This window comes from Scyliorhinus canicula, chromosome 17, assembly GCF_902713615.1.
Source record: "Scyliorhinus canicula chromosome 17, sScyCan1.1, whole genome shotgun sequence".
Classification (NCBI taxonomy): Eukaryota; Metazoa; Chordata; class Chondrichthyes; order Carcharhiniformes; family Scyliorhinidae; genus Scyliorhinus; species Scyliorhinus canicula.
In genome coordinates, this window is record NC_052162.1 from 132540848 (window position 1) to 132552696 (window position 11849).

Genomic DNA, 11849 nt, shown 5'->3' on the forward strand with positions numbered 1-11849 from the left:
CCTTTATAGGACTGAGATGAGGAGAAATGTCTTCACCCAGAGAGTGGGCGGCCTGTGGAATTCACTCCCACAGAAAGCAGTTGAGGCCAAAACATTGTTGGCGGTGATTCAGCCACCGCGGGTGGATCTGGCGAGAGCCCCAAATCAGGCTGCCCACCAGGCATCCGGCCAATAGCAAGTCACCCGACTCGCTCCACCCAGCGCGATATGGATCTTACCCTCGCTGGGCGTGATCCAGATCAGCATATTTAAATGAGCCGGACGCCACTTTCACCCGGAGCCCGGGTGTCATCACCCAGCCTGCGAGACCTCGACAGGACGGCGTTCAGCACTGGGCTCCACAAATGTGGACCAGATGTGACGGCACCTCGGGGAGTCTGGCAGGCCATGAGAGACCGCGCCAGCTGTGATACCCAGAAGACTACCGGACCCATCCATTAGAGGTAGACGGAGATAGGCAGGGTGGTACCTTCGCATCACCTCCTGGCACACTGGCCGTCCCACCTGGGCACTCCTGCAGTGCCAACGTGGCACCCTGTTAGTGTCAATCTGGTACTGCAAGGGTGTCTAGGAAGCACTGCCAGGTTGGTGCTGCAAGGTTGCCAGACTGGCAATGCCAAGGTACTCGGGTACCAGGTTGCCACTGCTGTCACTGGCACCCTCCACCATCCCAGAGATGCTCACCGTGGTCGGGCACTTTAGTGAAGAGGCTCCTGAGACGCTATCTGGTGCGCACGACACAAATGTAGCGGTGCATCAGGTGGAGGTAGGAACCCCCGAGGGGATGGACAGTCAGAGAGCGGCCTATCCCCTGGGACTAGCTGCAGTCCAGACAGGTCTAGCGCCTCTCGAAAGGGCGGTCCCATCAATGTTGGTGATGAAGGCGCAGAGCCAGGGTCTACATGAGGGGGTGTCAGTAACCATCCAGCGCCTGGAGGTGCAGTGGGAGGAGTCCCACCACCTGCAGGAGGAGGAGGCACTGCTGACAATTCGTGCCTCCCAGACCAACACCACATGGGTTGTGTCCGCAACGGCGGCCTTGGGCACGAATTTCCTCCAGTACCTGGCCCTTGGATATATCCACCCAATGACTATACCAGGAGGGGATTTTCTGCTCCCAGGTCATGTGGTCTCGCTGAAAGTCAACAGGCTCTTTGCTGGGCGCCCGAATCTCCCACGGCAGGACCCCCACACCGGGGCCAGGAAATCCTGGCCTCCGTGTCCCTCAGTTTTATCCATCTCTTCACACCACCGCTTATTTCATTTTATCTTTTCATTTTTTATTGACCTGGTTTCAAACCAAAACATTTACATCAGTGAAAACACTTTAAAAAAAGCTGCAGGCAATAATCTGAACATTTGTTTTTACAACAGTTTTCACAAGACCCAGAGAACAAGCCCTTCCCTCCTTCCCATTCTCACACTCCCTCCTGACCCCAAATTCCCAATTCCCCAGTCCCGTCCTTCCCAACTCTCCCCCATCCCATCCCAATTCCCCATCCCAATCATCCCCAGTCCATTTGAACTTTTAACTCCCAGAATGAGTTGTTGCAGTGCAGTAGCCGAGTATTTTCCAGTGTCTGGCAGAAAGTTCCATTCCCAAACATCACAGGGACATTTCTGGACAATTTAGCTCTTGTATAAATCTGAATATGAGCTGTGAGCATCTGCTGGTCACTGCTGAACCTGTAATACAGACGTCAGAGTGAGAAATGTGTGTGAGCCTCAGTATATCAGGCAGGGTAACCCAAAAACACAGGTAGTCTGTCTGTCTGCTCGGAAGTGACCCTGAAAGGACTCGGGCCTGTCCTTATTCTGGGAGATGGACCCGAAAGGACCTGGCCTGTCCTTATTCTGGGAAATGGACCCGAAAGGACTGGGTCTGTCCTTATTCTGGGAGCTGGGCACTAAAGGACTGGCTCTGTCCTTATTCTGGGAGCTGGACACTAAAGGACTGGGTCTGTCCTTATTCTGGGAGCTGGACACTAAAGGACTGGGTCTGTCCTTATTCTGGGAGCTGGATACTAAAGGACTGGGTCTGTCCTTATTCTAGGAAATGGATCCTAAAGAACTGGGGCCTGTCCTTATTCTGGGAAATGGACCTGAAAGGACTGGCTCTGTCCTTATTCTGGGAGCTGGACACTAAAGGACTGGGGCCTGCCCTTATTCTGGGAAATGGACCTGAAGGACTGGGTCTGTCCTTATTCTGGGAGCTGGACACTAAAGGACTGGGTCTGTCCTTATTCTGGGGTATTCACACGAAGGGACAAGGAATCTCACCGTAATCCAGGACATGGACATTAAAGGATAAGGAATCTGTCCTTATTCCGGGACATAGACACTGAAGGACAGGGAATCTGTCCTTATTCTGCGGGATGGACACGAAATGCATGGAATCTGACTTTTTTCTGTGGAATATAAACTAACGGACAGGAAGTCTGACAATATTCTGGGAAATGGACACTAAAGGACAGGGAATCGGACCGTATTCTGGGAAATGGACACTGTGGAATGGACAATGGGCAGCACGGTATCATTGTGGATAGCACAATCGCTTCACAGCTCCAGGGTCCCAGGTTCGATTCTGGCTTGGGTCACTGACTGTGCGGAATCTGCACATCCTCCCCGTGTGTGCGTGGGTTTCCTCCCGGTGCTCCAGGTTCCTCCCACAGTCCAAAGATGTGCAGGTTAGTGGGATTGGCCATGATAAATTGACCTTAGTGTCCAAAATTTCCCTTAGTGTTGGGTGGGGTTACTGGGTTATGGGGACAGGGTGGAGGTGTTAACCTTGGGTAGGGTGCTCTTTCCAGGAGCCGATGCAGACTCGATGGGCCGAATGGCCTCCTTCTGTACTGTAAATTCTATATCTACATGTATTTAAAGGACAGGGAATCTGACCATATTCTGGGTCATGGACACTGAAGGACAGGGAATCTGACCCTATTCTGGGACATGGACACTAAAGGACATGGAATCTGAGGCTGTTTAGCACAGGGCGAAATCGCTGGCTTTGAAAGCAGGCCAGCAGTACGGTTCAATTCCTGTACCAACCTCCCTGAACAGACGGCGGAATGTGGTGACTAGGGGCTTTTCACAGTAACTTCATTTGAAGCCTCCTGGTGACAATAAGCAATCTTCATTTTCATTTTCATTCATTTGCCGTTATTCTGGGACAAGGAGACTAACGCACAGGGATTCTGACATTATTCTGGGGGATTTACATGAAAGGACAGGGAATCTGACCTTATTCTGGGACATGGACACTAAAGGACAGGGAATCTGACCTTATTCTGGGACATGCACATGAAAGGACAGGGAATCTGACCTTATTCTGGGACATGGACATGAAAGGAAAGGGAATCTGACCTTATTCTGGGACATGGACACTAAAGGACAGGGAATCTGACCTTATTCTGGGACATGGACACTAAAGGACAGGGAATCTGACCTTATTCTGGGACATGGACACTAAAGGACAGGGAATCTGAGGCTGTTTAGCACAGGGCTAAATCGCTGGCTTTGAAAGCAGGCCAGCAGCACGGTTCAATTCCCGTACCAGCCTCCCCGAACAGGTGCCGGAATATGGCGACTAGGGGCTTTTCACAGTAACTTCATTTGAAGCCTACTTGTGACAATAAGCGATTTTCATTTTCATTCATTTGACGTTATTCTGGGACAGGGAGACTAACGCACAGGGATTCTGACATTATTCTGTGGGATAGAGACGAAAGGACATAAACCTGACATTATTCTGGGAGATGGACACTAAATGTCTGGGAATCTGACCTTATTCTGGGACATGGACATGAAAGGACAGGGAATCTGACCTTATTCTGGGACATGGACACTAAAGGACAGGGAATCTGACCTTATTCTAGGACAGGGATTCTGACCTTATTCTGGGGGATTTACACAAAATTACAGGGAATTTGTCCCTATTCTGGGACATGGAGACTAACGCACAAGGATTTTGACATTATTCTGCGGGATGTAGATCAAAGGACAGGGAATCTGACCTTATTCTGGGAGATTTACGCTAAAGGACAGGGAATCTGACCTTATTTTGCGGGATGGACAGGACCGGCATGGAATCTTAGCTTATTCTGGGACATGGACACTGATGGACAGGAATCTGATCTGATTCTGGGGGTGGAGACTACAGGACAGTGAATTATTCCGGGGGATTTATACTAAAGGACACGAAAACTGACATTATTCTGGGACATGGACATAAAAGGACAGGGAGTCTGGCCTTATTCTGGGAGGTTTTCACTCAACGACAGTGGGCGTGATTCTCCCAACGGGAGACTAAGGGCGCGATTCTCCGCAAATGCGGAGAGTCGTAAAGGCTGCCGTGAAACTGGCCGTGTTTCACGGCAGCCTCCGCGCCCCCTCCTGCGACCTGATTCTCCCCCCCCGGTCGGGGCTAGCAGCCCGGCCCCGCGAAGCACGGCATCGCAGGCTTAGCGACCGTCGCTAAGCCCGCGCGCCAAGTGTCACGGCGGCTGACGCGCACGATGACGTCAGCCGCGCATGCGCGGATTGGACGGCTCCAACCCGCGCATGCACAGATAACGTCATCACGCATATGCGTCAAACCCGCGCATGCGCGGGCCGTCATGCCCCTCAGCCGTCCCGCGGACTGATCCTGCGGGGCGGCGGAGGAACGGCGGAGAGTGCGCGGGTTTCGGACCCGCTGCCCGCGATCGGTGGCCACTTTGCGGCCATTTTCACGAACGGTGAGAGCAGGTGTGTTTGCGTTCGTGAAAACGGCCGTAAAGGCCTGGGAACTCGGCCCATCGGCTAGGGGAGAATCGCTGTTCACCGTAAAAAAAACGGCGAGCAGAGATTCGTGTCGTGGGGCGGCCGTGGGGCGGGGGGGGGGGGGAGAATAGCGGGAGGTCAGGAAGGCCCTCCCGCTATTCTCCGACCCGCCGTGGGACAGTGGAGAATCGCGCCCTAAGTGCCGACGCCGCTGTGAAATCCGGAGTGTTTCACTCCGGTGTCGAAGGCTGCTCCTCGCCCCCTATTCTCCCACCCGCGGGGGGCTAGGAGCGGCGCCGCGTCATTTACGCGCGCCGGGTGGCGCCTCGTAAAAGACGCGGCGCCGTTACCCACGCATGCGCAGGTTGCCGTCTTTCCTGCGGGTGCCCTGCAAGAAATGTCGGAGTGATCTTGCGGGGCGGCGGAGGAAAGGAGTGCGTCTTTCAGAGAGGCCCCTTTTGAGTGCCCCCTTCCCCGGCGCTCGATCCCCCCCCCCCCCCCCCCCCCACAGGCCGCCCCCGCAGTGCTCCTGCACTGTTCACGCCGGCAGCGACCAGATGTGGTCGGCGCCGGCAGGAACACATCGTATTGGGCAGGTCGCTTGGCCTATCCGCCGGAGAATCGCCGCTCGCCCTGTTACAAATGGCGAGCCGCGATTCTCCCAGCGGGCAGCCGTAAATCTCGGTGAGCCGGTTAGGAGGGGTGGGAGAATCGCGTGCGGATGCCGGGGCGGCGTGGCGGGACTCCCCCGGCGGCCCCGCAAATTCTCCCACCCCCGTGAGGGGGGAGAATTACGCCCAGGGAATCTGACATTATTCTGGGAAATGGACACTAAAGGACAGGGAATTTGACCTTATTCTGTGACATCGACACTAAATGACAGGGAATCTGACCTGAATCTGGGGATATACACTAAAGGACAGGGAATCTGCCCTCATTCTGGGGGTGGAAACTGCAGGACAGGGAATTATTCTGGGGGATTTACACGGAAGGACACGAAAACTGACATTATTCTGGGGCATGGACATAAAAGGACAAGAAATCTGACCTTATTCTGGGACGTTTTCACTAAGGGACAGGGAATCTGACCTTATTCTGGGACATTTTCACTAAAGGACAGGGAATCTGACCTTATTCTGGGAGGTTTTCACTAAAGGACAGGGAATCTGACCTTATTTTGGGACGTTTTCACGAAAGAACATGGAATCTGACCTTATTCTGGGACGTTTTCACTAAGGGACAGGGAATCTGACCTTATTCTGGGACATTTTCACTAAAGGACAGGGAATCTGACCTTATTCTGGGAGGTTTTCACTAAAGGACAGGGAATCTGACCTTATTCTGGGACGTTTTCACTAAAGAACAGGGAATCTGACCTTATTCTGGGACATTTTCCCAAAAGGACAGGGAATCTGACATCATTCTGGGACGTTCTCACTAAAGGACAGGGAATCTGACCTTATTCTGGGAGGTTTTCACTAAAGGACAGGGAATCTGACCTTGTTCTGGGGGATTTACACTAAAGGACTGGAAATCTGACATTATACTGGAGGATAAACGCGAAAGAACAGGGAAACTGGCCTTATTATGGGGATATACAGTAAAGGACAGGGAATCTGACCTTATTCTGGGTGATCCGACCCTAAAGGACAGGGAATCTGACCTTATTCTGCGGGATGGAGACTAAAGGACAGGGAATCTGACATTCTGGGACATGGACACTAAAGGACAGGGAATCTGACCTTATTCTGCGGGATGGAGACTAAAGGACAGGGAATCTGACATTCTGGGACATGGACACTGAAGGACAAGGAATCTGACATTATTCTGTGGGATGTCGATGAAAGGACAGGAAATCTGATGTTATTCTGGGAAGTATACACTAAAGGACAGGAATCTGACCATATTCTGGGACATGGACACTAATGGACTGGGAATCTGAAGTTATTGTGGGACATGGACACTAAAGGACAGGGAATCTGACCTTATTCTGTGGGATTTGGACCAAAGGACAAGGAATCTGACCTTATTCTGGGAGGTTCTCACTCAAGGACAGGCAATCTGGCATTATTCTGGGAAATGGACACTAAAGGACAGGGAATCTGACCATATTCAGGGACAGAGACACTAAAGGACAGGGAATCTGACATTATTGTGGGACAAGGACGTTAAAGGACAGAGAATCTGACCTTATTCTGTGGGTTTGCACCAAAGGACAGGGAATCTGACCTTATTCTGGGACTTGGACATTAAACAACGGGAAATCTGATCACATTCTGGGAGATGGACAATAAAGAACAGGGAATCTGACCTTATTCTGCGGGAGGGAGATGAAAGGACAGGAATCTGACCTTATTCTGGGGGATGGACATTAAAGGACAGTGAATCTGACGTAATTCTGAGACATGGACACTAACGCACAGGGATTCTGACATTATTCTGCAGGACGGAGACGAAAGGACAGGAATCTTATTCTGGGGGATGGACATTAAAGGACAGGGAATCTGACGTTATTCTGGGACTTGGACACTAAAGGACAAGGAATCTGACATTATTCTGCGGGATGGAGATGAAAGGACAGGAAATCTGATGTTATTCTGGGAAGTGGACACAAAAGGACAGGGAATCTGACCATATTCTGGGACATGGACACTAATGGACTGGGAATCTGACATTATTGTGGGACATGGACACTAAAGGACAGGGAATCTGACCTTATTCTGCGGGATGGACACAAAATCACTGCGAATCTGACCTTATTTTGGGGGATGGACACGAAAGGACAGGGAATCTGATCTTATTCTCGGACATGGACACTAAATGACAGGGAATCTGACCTGAATCTGGGGGTGGAAACTGCAGGACAGGGAATTATTCTGGGGGATTTACACTGAAGGACACGGAAACTGACATTATTCTGGGGCATGGACATAAAAGGACAAGAAATCTGACCTTATTCTGGGAGGTTTTCACTAAAGGACAGGGAATCTGACCTTATTCTGGGAGGTTTTCACTAAAGGACAGGGAATCTGACATTATTCTGGGAAATGGACACTAAAGGGCAGGGAATCTGCATTATTCTGCGGGATGAAGGCTAAACGACAGGGAATCTGACGTTATTCTGGCAAATGGACACTCAAGGACAGGGAATCTGACGTTATTCTGGGACATGGAGACTAAAGGACAGGGAAACTAGCAAAATTCTGGGTGATGGACACTAAAGGACAGGGAATCTGAACTTATTCTGGGACATGGACACTGAAGGACAGGGAATCTGACCTTATTCTGGGACATGGACACTAAAGGTCAGGAAATCTGACTTTATTCTGGGAGATGGACATTGACAGGAATCTGATGTTATTCTGGGACATGGACACTAACGCACATGAATTCTGACATTATTCTGCGGGATGTAGACGAGAGGGCAGGGAATCTGACCTTATTCTGCGACATAGAAACTAAAGGGCAGGGAATCTGACCTTATTCTGGGACATGGACACTAATGCACAGGGAATCTGACATTATTCTGGGACATAGAAACTAAAGGGCAGGGAATCTGACCTTATTCTGCGGGAAGGACACAAAAAGGACAGGGAATCTGACCTTATTCTGGGGGATTTGCACGAAAGGACAGGGAATCTGACCTTATTCTGGGGGATTTACACGAAAGGATTAGGAATCTGACCTTATTCTGGGGGATTTACAGGAAAAGGACAGGGAATCTGACCTTATTCTGGGAAATGGACACTACACGACAGGGAATCTGACATTATTCTGGGACATGGACACTAAATGACAGGGAATCTGACCTAATTCTGGGGGTGGAGACTACAGGACAGGGAATTATTCTGGGGGATAACCTGATGGACACGAAAACTGACATTATTCTGGGACGTTTTCACTTAGGGACAGGGAATCTGACCTTATTCTGGGAGGTTTTCACTAAAGGACATGGAATCTGACATTATTCTGGGAAATGGACACTAAAGGGCAGGGAATCTGCTTTATTCTGCAGGATGAAGGCTAAACGACAGGGAATCTGAGCTTATTCTGGGGAATTTACACAGGACAGGAAATCTGACATTATCCTGGAGGACAAACGCGAAAGGACAGGGAGACTGGCATTATTCTGGGGATGTACTGTAACGGACAGGGAATCTGACATTATTCTGTGACATGGACACTAAAGGACAGGGAATCTGACCATATTCTGGGACGTGGACACTAAAGGACTGGGAATCTGACATTATTGTGGGACATGGTCGCTAAAGGACAGGGAATCTGACCATATTCTGGGACTTGGACACCAAAGGACAAGAAATCTGACCTTATTCTGGGAGACGGACAGTAAAGTACAGGGAATCTGACATTATTCTTGACATGGACACGAAAGGACACGGAATCTGAGGCTGTTGCGCACAGGGCGCGATCGCTGGCTTTGAAAGCAGGCCAGCAGCACGGTTCAATTCCTGTACCAGCCTCCCTGAACAGGCGCCGGAATGTGGCGACTAAGGGCTTTTCACAGTAACTTCATTTGAAGCCTACTTGTGACAGTAAGTGATTTTCATTTTCATTTTCATTCATCTAACGTTGTTCTGGGAGATGGACACTAAAGGACAGGAAATCTGACCTTATTCTCGGACAAGGACAATAAAGGACAGGAAATCTGACCTTATTCTCGGACAAGGACAATAAAGGACAGGAAATCTGACCTTATTCTCGGACAAGGACACTGAAGGACAGGGAATCTGGCCATATTCTGGGGCCTGGACACTAAACAACATCGAACCTGACCTTATTCTGGGAGATGGAAACTTAAGCACAGGGAATCTTACCACAGTGGGCTAAACGGCTGGCTTGTATCGCAGAACAAGGCCAGCAGCACGGTTCGAATCCTGTACCAGCCTCCCTGAACAGACGCTGGAATGTGGCGACTAGGGGCTTTTCACAATAATTTCTTTGAAACCTACTTGTGACAATAAGCTGTTATTATTATTCTGGAAAATGGACACACAAGGAGAGGAATCTGACCTTATTCTCAAACATGGACACTAAAGGACAGGAATCTGGGGCCGGATTGGGGGGGCCTACTTCTTCGGTGCCAGCCCTCTGCGTGGTCCGCCATGTTGCGTGGGACCAGCGCCACAGGCGGCCGCTGCGCGCCTGTGCGGACCCCCGGCCGGACGTGCAGGGCCCCTTATCGGTAGACGGAGCTGCGTGGAGCACTCCAAGGCCCTGCCAGCCCACTTAAAAACTGAGAATCACTTTCAAGAAAAACATCCGGAGTGATTCGCGCCCGTTTTCTCGCGGGTGTGGGTACATAGCCCCATTATTGGAGAATCCCACCCGACCATGTGTAATCCCCGCCAACGTGATTCCCGGTACTGGGCTCCGGAGAATCATGGAGGGCCAGAGAATAGAGTGCTGGGCCTGCTAAGGTCATTTACATCCTCCCGCTGGCACGCCATCGTGAACCTCCATCCCGCCACCAGTGCGGTGTTGGAGCATCGCGTTTGTATCGGCGCCGGGCGATTCTCTGACACATCGGGGACCCCGACACCAGGGGCAGGAGACAGAGAATCCCCCCCCCCTTAGAGCCGGATAATAAGATGCGGCAATGTGTTGGAGATAAACCCTGGCTTTATAGTCTGTGTATGTTGTTGTTCATTCGATAGTTAAAGTCTGGTTACCTTGACAACAGTAACAAAGGTGCTGTAGAGGAAACTCAGAATAAACAGAATGGCAAAGGCAGCGACTGTCACCGCGTTGTCATCTCCTTCCAAATCTCCCATCTCTTCCTTTCCTTCCTCTCCTCCCACATCCTGAGGTTTTTCTGAAACAAAGAGAAAGTTGAATTTAAATCCAGGTCCAGAACATCTTCATCGTTTGAAGATAATACAGTGAAGGAGGAGATCACACTGGAGGATCAGTGGGAGCAGTGAATCATTAGAAAGTCTTCCTCTCCTTCTCCAGCTGGTTTAGCTCACTGGGCTAAATCGCTGGCTTTTAAAGCAGACCAAGGCAGGCCAGCAGCATGGTTCGATTCCCGTACCAGCCTCCCCGGACAGGCGCCGGAATGTGGTGACTAGGGGCTTTTCACAGTAACTTCATTGAAGCCTACTCGTGACAATAAGCGATTTTCATTTTCATTTTCAGCTCTCCCTCTCTCTCTGGTTCTGGCTCCCTCTTTGTCTTTCTCCCTCTCGCACTGCCTTCCCTTTATCACTCAGAGATTCTGTTCTCTTTCTGTTTTACCTCTCCCACTTTCTCTCTTTCTTTGTCACACTCTCTTTGACTCCTTGTCTCCAGTAACACCCTTGACTGGCAAACAAATTCATTGATTGTAAAGCACTCGGAGATTATCCCCATCGCCAGAATGAGATTCTTTATAACTTCAAATATTTCTTTCTTTTTGATTCTCTGCTTCGATATAATATCTCAGTCAACCTAATATTTTCTGAGGCATTGTTAAATGAACTTGTGTTGTTACTGGGTACAACAATGACGTCATCTGCTCAATGACACAAATTCTTGTGACTGGTGGTGTGAGAGAGTGAGAGACCAAATGGGATCTGAAAACCTGCAATTCATGGAAGTCTGTGACGTGGTTTCGTGGATCTTCTGGGTCAGAAGATTGTGGGTTCAAGTTTCACTCCAGAAACTTAAGTGCGTGATTCAGGTCGACACTGCGATGCAGGACTGAGAAAGTGCTGCAGTGTAGGAGGTGCCGCCTTCGAACGAGACGTTAAACGATGGCCCTCAGGCTGATGTTAATTTGTAAATGATCCCACAGCACTAGTGGAAGAAGAGCAGGGAGTTCTCTGCAGTGTTCTGAACCAGCCAACATTTATCTTTCAGCCAAAACACCGGAAACCAGGTGATCTGGTCATTCTCACAGTTCTTACTGTGGGAACTTCGTGTGTGCAAATTGAAATTGGTCAACTGAGAAAGACCAAACCATCCTGATATTAGTATGACACAATGATGATGGAATTGTGGATCAATCATAGCAATCAGTCTCTTATTAATTAGCCTACAATAATCCCAGACACGAGGCGAGGAACCCCCAATGGGGGGAGATTTGG

General features: G+C 50.1%; 1 protein-coding gene across 5 annotated transcripts in view; it reads left to right on the top strand.

Moving 5' to 3' along the window:
- LOC119951157 (gastrula zinc finger protein XlCGF8.2DB-like) overlaps window positions 1-11849 on the top strand; it is a 294519-nt gene that overhangs the window by 32797 nt on the left and 249873 nt on the right. The gene's annotated exons all lie outside the window — the stretch shown is intronic.